Here is a 10,054-nt window from a genome sequence, read left to right on the forward strand (position 1 = left end):
GCATTTTCATACAGCAAAAAATAATTCTTCGACAATGTGTGTTTGCATTTTGCAAATTACATAGTTTGCGCATAGGTTTGCGGGCGAGTGGGAGAAACTATGTTCAAATTCTTTACGGTAGATGGCTCTTGCTTCCACATTCTGTAGCGTGCGTGAGAACGTGATTATCGATATCTCTTCCGTTGACGTTTTGTGTTCACATATCTACTCAAGAGATGTCACTAGGAGAGAAATATCTTGCACTTGCGGTCATGAAATGCGGAAAAGTAACGCTGAGAACGCCATAAAAAATTGTACGATATCGCTGTCCCAAGAGGCAATAGTAGTTACAACTTGCACACCGAGCAAATCAGTGTAACCATATTTGTATTCTGGTGGGAGAAGGGGGTGCCCGGGGCTTGGCAACCCTGGCTGAGAATTTCGTGGTTCCTACAGCCAAACTTTGGGAGAGTACCTCCGTGACACCATGATCGCTTCTTTCCAAATCCTTTCCAATTCATCACTCATCCTCTGTCAGTCGACGTTACATAATCTGGATACGAATAGCACAGTGAAAAAATCCACGGAAAATGTGGAATTATTCTGTTGACGACTTGTATCCTGTTTGTGCTCGCATATAAAACGAAGGTGTTGCCGTCACACAGACAAATGTTTATTATTATTAACATCAGTTCACAACACATTTCGGCCCAGACAGGCCGACACCAGGCCAGCTTCGTAACCAGGTATTATATGAATCTTCTCTGCATATTTGTAGCATTCTTTTATTTTAATTTAAACTCTCAAATTTATTTAGTATTAATCGGAGCCGACCAATTGCAACTAGCAAAGAAAATGTTTCATTCTGGCACTGTACTGTATTCGTATTCCGTCATCATTGTGTATTTCCTCAAGAAGCACATGATGATGCCCCGTCTAGAGAGAAATGTGTGGTAGAAACATTTGTTTGTGTGCCGGTAACTCCTTCAGTTTTGCAGAATTACTGATCTCTCATTATCCCGTGAAGACATGTGTAGCCACGGGTTTAATAATCAGGAGAATATCTATTTATGGCTCTACAGCCATTATGGACCTTGGCCGCTTTTTCAGTTTCTTAATCAGCCCGTCGCAAGGCGCTACCTGCACACAGAACAGCACAAACACAGAATAAACGTACAGACATCCATGCCTCGAGTGTGATTCGAACCCACGATCCCAGTGTTCTAGTGGGCGAAGAGAGTTCATGCTTTAGCGCGGCCACTGTGATCGGCCATGGGAATACCGATAAACGTTTAATTCTTTAAAAATTTCGCTACGAGTGGTGTATGAAAATCTACTTACTGACTCCTCGTCGCGGATTATAACAACAAGCACTACTTAATTGAGGTGAAAATGGATGAAGAATGTTTATGTACATTTTTATACATGACCGCTGAAGCATTGCGAGTGGAACTGCCATGATGGTTATTGTGGGAGGGGCAACGGATTACGCTGCGAACAGGAAATACATTCCGACTTGTACCATATCGTCCCCCGAACTTGACAAACCGCAAACCGTTTGCATAGCACCCACGTCCTTTCAAATACTATCAGGTACCTAACTACAATTCAGCGAACTGTTTTTGTGATTTAGAAGCCTGTAACATAAAGATGTCTCCCAGTACAATTGTCTCTTTATCTTCTGAGCGAAAGGTAAACCCAACCACATCACACCTTTATAACAATAACATTGAATCACGGTTTCACATTCTCCAGGCGTCAAAGTAAACACGTTGCAAAAAAAAAAAAAAAAATAGAGAGTTTGGTCGCTCATTTTGCTTTCTTTGTTGTTCTTCTTCTCCCGCTTTTGATGGGTTAGTCCTTTGGTCTCTTCCCAGTTGGTTAATGTACGTCGTATGTACAATTAATGTAGAATTGTGTTAATTAAAGTTGTTTACATTCCCTACAGTACGGACAATACTTTGTAAGATGAGGCACCGACTAAACAGTTAACATTAATTTACTGCATCTACATCACGAGCCTCATATACAATCTTATATACAAAAAGAAAAANTAGCGTAGCTACTGGCAGGGCCTCCCTTGCTGGACAGGTCAAAGGGTAGGCATCAGACGAAGAGAGACACCGAAAACTGATGCCGGAAGCAGCGTCATCAGCGGCGACTTGAAGCACAGAGAAAATGATGCTCGAGATGGTTCAAGTTCGTATAGCAACAGGCGTTACCAGAGTGGTTTGAACGGCTGTTGTACTGCGATGTGGAAAGCAAATGGAAAAACTACCACATTATCACTATTCCTGGATAGTCTCTTCCCAAAAACAGAATATCGCATTAAGTGGAGAAACTGTTTTGGAAGAGGCTGTGGACCTGTCATCTGACAGATTACTGATGAATGAATGAATGAATGTCTTAATTCAAACTCGCGTAGTATGGTTCGTCCACTATGGGAGTCGTTTCTGTGTGTACTGTGTCTGTGAAGTGTCCTTCCTTTTTGGCTGCGAGCGTTGTAATGCTGGATGTGTGTGTAGTACTTGTACCGCAGTTCTGTGGTGTATATACGAAGTTAGCCGTGTATTTGCCTGATGATGGCTACTGATAGCCGAAACATGTAGCAGAGCCTAAACTAGGCACTGAACTTGATATAGTTGTGTTGTGACGGTTAATAAAGAGGTTATAATTAAAGTATGTGCTTTACATTAGAGAAAAACAGCCGCACTACATAAAAGGCATGAAGAAGGAAATATAAAAAAAGGAATGAAAATAATAAAAGAAATTACATTCGATTAGTGCGCAGTGCATTAGAATTCCTCATGTAAGTGTTGCCTGAAGATGACCTTATATGACCGAAATATGTAGCATTATAATAATGCATATATATTTTAATAGTTTAAATATCTTATGCTCATAACGACCACTGTGGATTAAAGTGTGAATCAATATTATTGATTGTTGCATTATAGATGGAACATTTAATATACTACAAGTGCACCTGCTTTAACAAACTAAACTCCTTTTATCCGGGTTCATAAAGTATTCACAGTGGAAGATTAAAATACAGAAGTGTGTCGTGGCCTCTGATGCTGTGATACGCATAGCAACAGTTACGAAACCCAATCAATGGATTTAAAATTTATTATGACCGCCTCTTTGGTCTAGTGGTCAGAGTTCCTGGCTACAAATCCAGTGGTCCGGGTTCGACTCCACGGGCTCCCAGATTTTCTGAGAAGTAGTGGATCTGGAAGGGGATCCACTCAGCCTCGTGAGGATAATTGAGGAACGATTTCAAGGAAGTAGCGGTTCCGGTCTAGAAAACCGAAATTAACGGCCGTGGGAACCCGTTGCGCTGACCACGTGACACCCTCTATCCCTCGCCGAAAAGCGGCGGTCGCTCGATCGGTATAGTTCGCTTGCTGACTACAGGCCACGGAGATTATTCTCTTTTTGTTTAAGGGAGACAAAACCATGGATAGAATGAAGGCGCATGGAGTCAGCATATTCTTCTGTTTCTGAGAAATAAAGCGCACTAACAATGAAATGAGAAAAGAGCATTCATTAACCTCTGATTAATTCCTAACCTAGTATTTAAAAGAAAAACATGAAAAAATCGATTTTAACTCATTTGTGCTCTGCTGTGTGTTCGAAGAGATAATAATTATTAACTCTATGCTTACAAACAGAACATGACAAAGTTGAAAGGAATAAAATCACCACGCTGTCTGTGTGTACTAAATTTTGAATGCCTAAACCAGTTTTTATAAAACTTAGTTTCGTACATCATAGCACCTGAGCCCATTTCAACGGCTTGTTTCGTAAATCTCTCCCATTAGTCTGTGTGTCTGTATGTGTATCCCTTCCTGTGGTTGCTAGGCAACAGCTCGGTTAATTGTATCCTTCCATTTGGTGCTAGACAACTGCTCGATAAACACTTTCCCGCGGCAACGAACACACGCAATAATATAAGAATTGTTGGAAGCATATTTTTCTTTGCGGGCAGTGTCTTATTAAAGGAGGCTTTGCGGTCCTGTCCCTTTGTTGTTACTAGATAAGAACTTGGTAACGACGCTCCCCCGACAACGATGAACTGTTGGAGGCGCCTTTTTTTATGAGGTCAGTGTTGTATCAAGTGGAAAGTAGGCGGTTAAGTCTTCCTCTCTATGGTTTCCTTCACGATACTGCCACTAGCTTAGCATGTAGCGTCGAATGTTAGAATGGTTAAATAACAATGAACAGAAAATACTCGTCATGAGAACTAATTTGAGGCACTACTCTGCCATCTACCAGTAGAAATTGAAGAAAACTAAGAGTACTCAGAATAATCAGTAATCTGGGTTGAGATTCGAACCAAGGAACTCCTGAATTCAAGGTGGAAGCGTTACAGATTGAGCCAACTTACTCGCTTAATAGAACAGAATAGAATAGAAATATACGTAGGAGTAACTTGCGCGAAAATATTAGGATAACACGCTTTCACTTCTGCAAACAGAATTTTGACATTGCACTGTCTTGTGTATCGGATACATCACGTGCCGACTTCTCACAGACAGATGAACATCGGTCAGTAATTTTGCGGCTCTGCCATGCGTGCAAAGGCAGAGACATCCTGAACTTTCCCGCTAACGCAAAAGGCAAACAAGGCGACCTGTGTGACAACCGTCATCATTTCTTAACGAAAATAAAGAATGGTAAATAAAATGTCCAGTGATTGGGGTGAGCGCTTTCTAAAGGACCTAACAGAGTTGTTGTCTCACACCTCTTAACCTGAGGAAAGAAACAGTTTCAGTTTCCGAAACTTTGTGTCCTTTATTGTTTTTTAGAATACCGGTCAATAGACAAAGCCAAAAACCCATTAATCCCAAGAACAAAACTACATGCACTGTTCATTTTTTTCAATATTTTACGGAACCCGAAATTTCACTACCGTATCCACGAGGGCCCTCTTCTGGTCCCTATCCTAAATCAAATGAATCCATTCCATACATCCCTAACCTATTTCCCTAACACACATTTTAATATTATCCTCCAACTTACGTCAAGACTTCCTAATGGTTTCTTTGCTTCTGGCTTTCCCACCAAATCCTGTATGCATTCCTCTTCGCCCTCATTCGTGCTACATGCACTGCCCATCGCAGCCCATCTTATCCTCCTTGTCTTGATGATTATTATTATGTTTGGCGAGAAGTATAGGTTATGAAGCTCCTGACTACGTAATTTTCTCCAGCTCCATATTATTTCATTCCTCTTGGCTCCAAATATCTCCCTCAAAAAGCTGTACTCACACACCCTCAGTCTCTGTTCTTCCCTTAATGTCAGATGCCAAGTTTCATATCCACACAAAACCCAGGCAAGATTTCAGTTTTTATATTCCACTCTTTATGTCTTAGGAGAGCAAACAAAATAAAGATTTTGCCCCGAATAATATCAGTAATATACTCTAGTCAAATGGCAAATTATAAAACAACCAAAAGCCGCGAGGCCTCATAACACGCAAAATAAAACTTCCATCACATATGTAATTTACTACACAGAACTTAAAAATGTAACTTTGGCTTGCGGAACTTAGTCGCGTCATATTTTGCGAAATTTGGTTGATGACTGCACGTCAGCCTGTATAATAGTAATTATTACAGTTTAAGTAAATCATGAACTTACCCCAATTAATTTACTCCTGGTTCTTTGACAGACATTTTGATAATATAATTATGATCAAAATCCCACCAACATGCTGAACATTCACGTTTCATGAAAGCCGAGAATGTCATGGCCGATCACAGTTGCAGGACGGTCTAAGGCATGAATCATCTTCGCCCTCTCGAACACTGGGATCGTCGGTTCGAAGCCCATTCGTGATATCGATATGTGTGTGTGCGTTTATTCTGCGTTTGTGTTGTTCTTTGTGTAGGTAGCTGCCTTGCGACGGGCTGATCCCCCGTCAAAGGAGTCCTACCGACTGTGTATGGATTAAGAAACTGAAAAAATGGCCAAGGTCCGCAAGGGCTGTAGAGCCACAGATAAATAGAGATTGTTATGACAAAATAATTAGCAACTGCTCTAGCGGACCCCGCACTTTGCAGTTAGAAGACTTCGTTAAACAGGTTGATATCACACGTGAGCAGCGTAAACATATCCGTATTTACTTACACCTGTTTCTGAAGTTCCACTTCCCTCGGGCAATTGTAGCATCATTGCACGGTATAATATAATTAAACCTGGCTCTGAAGTCTCATATGTCTATGAAAATTTAATTTATCTAATCTATCTATCTATGGCTGTACAGTCCTTTGTTGGGCCTTCGCCGCTTTTTCAGTTTCTTAATCTATACACAATCGGTAGGATTCCTTGGACGGGGGATCGGCCCATCGCAGGGCCGCTACCTGCATGTAGGACAACACAAACACAGAATAAATGCACACAGACATCCATGCCACGAGTGGGATTCGAACGCAAGACCCCAGTGTTCGAGCGGACGAAGGTAGTTCATGACTTAGACCTCGCGGCCACTGCGATGGGCAAGAAAATTCTAAAGACATAATATAATTTAAAGAATGGACTTTCAGTTCTAGAAGGCTCTGGAATCGAACCTTTATCCGTAAAGACGTTTGGTGCGCTTGAATGCAAATTTTATGATTTTAGGAAGGGCACCGCTTCTATGTGTGGGAGCCCTTGGATTCGAACTCAGAAAATTTTGATGATTTATAGTGCATCTACAACCTTTTCTGAGTGTCATGAAATAATTATTGTAACTTTTAGCTATGCAGGACCTGCAATTTACTTATTAACAAACATACTTGCTATAAATTTTATTTTAGGTTATGCAGTCTGTCTTTAACTTACCTGTGAAGAAAGACGCGACATGTTGGAAGGTTGCAGCCACAGATTAACCTTGAAGTAGCTACGATATACGAAGGGGGTGGGGGTCGACATACACACGAGCTGGGATCGTCAGTCGTTTGTTTCAGCTACGTCAGCGATGCGATGTCACTTGTTTCAGTGGCGGAATGTACGTGACACAGCACTTGCTGCAGCCTCGTACCATTAATAATATACCATCAATAATAAAACAGACACTAACAGTAAGAATACAAAGTGCAAAGCTGATTTGCTGTTAGTGTATATTATTGTGCTTAGGCAAGAGGTCATGAAAGCGTATGGAGGACGTGAAGGAAGAACGTGACTCACGGGAAAATGCGTTGAGATGAGCGATGAGTTTCAATTCCCCAAAACTTTACCTCCAATAAAATATACTTTTGTTTGTTCATTCGATTATTTTACGAAGTTCTGTCCTCTTCCTGGTCTAGTTATTTGTCATCTTCATAGATTCTTATATTATCAAATAGGAAGATGATTAGGAAGTATTTCAGGCAAGTATACTACCATTCGATTTGAGGGACTGAAGAAGAGCACGAACCCTTGATAAGGATAGCGCATCTGGCGACAGAGTTTAGGACAGCTAGCCACTAAACTGTGACGCTTGGTACAGGCAGTATCCGGCACACTGAACTGAAACATACTCTGCCCACACCGGGGATTGAACCCCGGCATTCCTGACACTGTGAGACCACAACGTGTAGTCTTGTCTATAAAGATTTCCGGTGTAAGTTTAGATTAGGAGACCTATTATCCTGATAGGATTTATTTCGTGATTAACCTTAGTTTCTTCAGGAAAATATTAAAATATTGTTTTAAAACTGACCACGTCCACTTCCACACATTTCCAACTAATGTTTCTGGAGCATACTACCGATCTACACTACGAATAAATAACATATACAGTTATACTAACGTCATTAAATGGATTGGAAACAAGAGATCTGGAAAACCGGACAGATATTTTTGATGTCACTAATTAATTTTTTTATTCGCTTAGTGGAGAGGGTAGAATGCAGTTGGGTCCACTCGGCACGGTGACCACTGATTGGCCTACCGTACCTACTCCGGGTGATTATGATGATGGAAAATTTGGTGGAATGAAGATTGGCAGGGGAAACCGAAGTACTAGGAGAAAACCTGCCCCAGCGCCAGTTTGTGCACCACAAAACCCACTTGACCAGACCCCCGGGCTCGAACCCGGGCCACCGCGGTGGGAAGCCAGCGACTAACCGCTTGAGCTATGGCGCGGCCTTGACGTCACTGAGTTCCCCTAGATTGACGAGAAGCTGGGTGGTGATGGACAACAGTTCGGGTCTCTGACAACTGGGAGGCGAACCAGAATGGCTTATTAACACAGTTTAAGGGACAAACAATTTAGAGAGAAGACGAAGAGGACGTTTAATGAACCGAGGCGATACTGTCTATGAATCCAAGTCAGCTACTGGACAGTCATACGTCCCCTTACCTTCCTTATAATACAACTTAATAATCACACTCGCACACAAATCGGTTTCCAAGAAATTTTCCCACAATGTCTGTCTTTCTTGGTTGAGGCACTGTGCTACAAGCAGGAAGGTTGCGGGTTCGATTCCCGATTAGGTTCTTCGGATTTTTCAATTGACCTAATCTTTCCAACCGCACTATGGTACTGAGGTCGACTCAGCCTCTTAACAGAAATGAGTACCAGGAATCTTCTTGCGGGGTAAAGGGCCGTCAGCGCGTAAGGCTTACAACCTCACCGCCATTTGTGAGCCGAATGTCTAGAAAATGTGGGAGCCTCGACGTCCCATAACCCTTCACGACCTGTTACAGGGATAGGTTTGCCTTTTTTCCTACCCTAGCTACATGTCCATCCCATCATAATCTTTATTTGAATACCTTAATAGTACTTGGTTAAGCGCAGTATACTTCATTTTCTGTCTACTTTAACCCTCACTATGTCCGAATATTTTCCTAAACACTTCGTTCTCGAACACAAACACAAACCAGAAAATAAATTTCTTCCCTTAAAAGTGAACGCCATGTTTGAAAGCTATACAAAAGAGTTGGTGGAATGCTTTATACATGACAATCTCTAACGTTCCTGAAGTGTTTTTGGTTTATTAAATACTGAAAAATAGAATTACACTTGAGCTGTACATTTTAATATTATCCTAAGAATCGTCCGATTCTTATTTTTCAAGATGCTTTGGAACCGGAAAATTCTATATACCACTTCCTTTTCAATGCGTACTGCATAATCTGCCCACCTCAATCTCCATTATTAGATTGTTCTAACAATGCTGATTGACTATGGTGACGGAAGGTCAAGGTTCAAATCCCAGCAACTCTTCTTTGCATATACGTCAATGTAGGTTATTCAGAGACCACATAGGTACCTTACGAGAAGATAATGGCTTCCCTCCCTCTGGTCTGAAGCTGCAGTAAAGGTGGATGTTTAACTCCATGCCTCCATACGTCCCAAAAGCATACAATTGAGACACAGGAACCTGAATACGAGACTATGAAGGAAGTATATCCATATTACGTAATCTGGTCCGTTTTATTTTTAATTTATTTCAATTTAAATATTCTCTTAAATACTCTGTTATAAATTGCTTCCACTCAGAGAGCAGGACGGGATTTTGTAAACAATTCATAGTTATTTTATGATTTTATTTTTATTGAATTTTAATATACGAAGCATTGGGACTACGCCTGAAACTTAGGCTTGTCTGAATGTGTAACGCTGGCTGATTTGGACTGTCACACGAATTGCTTTTGACGATCCGACACTGTAAAGCTGGATAGACTATCGATAAGAGCCATATCGTTCGGACGAATCGAAACTATTCCTTAATTCACTCGATTCACCCGACCTACGGTGTCACTGGGTTGTTCAGGTGCATTTTCTCTCCGCCAGTTTTATCAACATTTACCGTGGAAGATCAGTGTTCAGCGCTGCAAGCTGTAGCAACTGTACATCTTCAAGGTATTTGTGTCTTCATATTAATTGCGTTAAATTAGCGGATGTCTAACGGCCATAACACGCTGACAACACCGGTTCTCGTCCGGTCACCGAAGTTAAGCTTGGATGGGTGACCGTTTGGGAACACAACGTGGTTAGCACATCATTTTCCGCGCCATAGCTCAAGCGGTTAGTTGCTGGCTTCCCACCGCGGCGGCCCGGGTTCGATCTCGGGGCTGGTCAAGTCGTATTTGTGGCGGGCCA

At 41.6% G+C, this 10,054-nt stretch overlaps 1 long non-coding RNA gene across 1 annotated transcript in view; it reads left to right on the top strand.

Moving 5' to 3' along the window:
• Window positions 1-9,718: 9,718 nt before the first annotated feature.
• LOC117282453 overlaps window positions 9,719-10,054 on the top strand; it is a 12,195-nt gene continuing 11,859 nt past the window's right edge. Inside the window, exon 1 of the long non-coding RNA XR_004513188.1 lies at window positions 9,719-9,814. This is a non-coding gene — a long non-coding RNA (uncharacterized LOC117282453). The remainder of the gene's footprint in view (window positions 9,815-10,054) is intronic.

This window comes from Cryptotermes secundus, unplaced genomic scaffold (assembly GCF_002891405.2).
Source record: "Cryptotermes secundus unplaced genomic scaffold, Csec_1.0 scaffold682, whole genome shotgun sequence".
NCBI classification, from domain to species: Eukaryota; Metazoa; Arthropoda; class Insecta; order Blattodea; family Kalotermitidae; genus Cryptotermes; species Cryptotermes secundus.